Source organism: Sinocyclocheilus anshuiensis, unplaced genomic scaffold, assembly GCF_001515605.1.
Source record: "Sinocyclocheilus anshuiensis isolate Anshui unplaced genomic scaffold, SAMN03320099.WGS_v1.1 scaffold2747, whole genome shotgun sequence".
Lineage (NCBI taxonomy): Eukaryota > Metazoa > Chordata > Actinopteri > Cypriniformes > Cyprinidae > Sinocyclocheilus > Sinocyclocheilus anshuiensis.
The window spans coordinates 6111-6863 of NW_015541074.1; the positions used below are offsets into that span (position 1 = coordinate 6111).

General features: G+C 44.9%; 1 long non-coding RNA gene across 1 annotated transcript; it reads left to right on the forward strand.

The window, feature by feature from the left end:
- LOC107690699 (uncharacterized) lies at positions 1–660 on the forward strand. The gene is made up of 3 exons (XR_001634479.1): positions 1–62; positions 143–216; positions 286–660. It is a non-coding gene; the product is annotated as an uncharacterized LOC107690699 (long non-coding RNA).
- The last annotated feature ends 93 nt before the right edge of the window (positions 661–753 follow it).

The following is a 753-nucleotide window of genomic DNA, read 5'->3' on the forward strand; positions in this document are numbered from 1 at the left end:
CCTGCTGAACATCACGCGCTCTGAGAACTTACGCTTTCTGATTCTACACGGGACAGCAGATGGTGAGCTTATGAGAGAAAACTCACAAACCTTCAGACAGAATGGCTGCATCATCATGACTTCTTATTTCTCTCCTTGTTAGCGAACGTTCATTTTCAACACACTGCAGAACTAGTGAAGCTGCTGTCTGTGATTAACATCAACTACAGGTTACAGGTGAGACCTTCAGACCGACATGCACCTGCATGCCTCTGACCTCACGCTTGACCTCTGTTCTGTGTGCAGATCTTCCCCGATGAGGGTCATGATGTCATCAGCAGGCGCTACATACTGCACTCACTCGTCTCCTTCTACAAAGACTGTTTTATTGAAAATCTACCTGTTCCAGTGGAAACCAGTGACGACGACTAGGAAATCGACTTGTGACCCGTCTGCTGTCATTTGTGCCGATCCGACCTGAACAAAGAGACAGAGCATTGAGTCTGAGGACACGCTTCAAATACTTTGATTTCTTATTTATGCTTTTCATCATTTGTTCACACAAGCATTAGTCTGTATTTAACAGCAGCGTGACTGATGTAGTGTCACTCTAAACAAGTTGAAAGAAATCACTGTCATTAAAAACATCAAGTATTATGGACAATATGGTTATTAATTATATCTTACCAGTCTGAGCTCCCGCTAGAGGTCTTCACGGGTCCACTTGGATCCGAAAACCCGAGGTCCGACCCAAGCAGGTTCGGGGCCAAAACT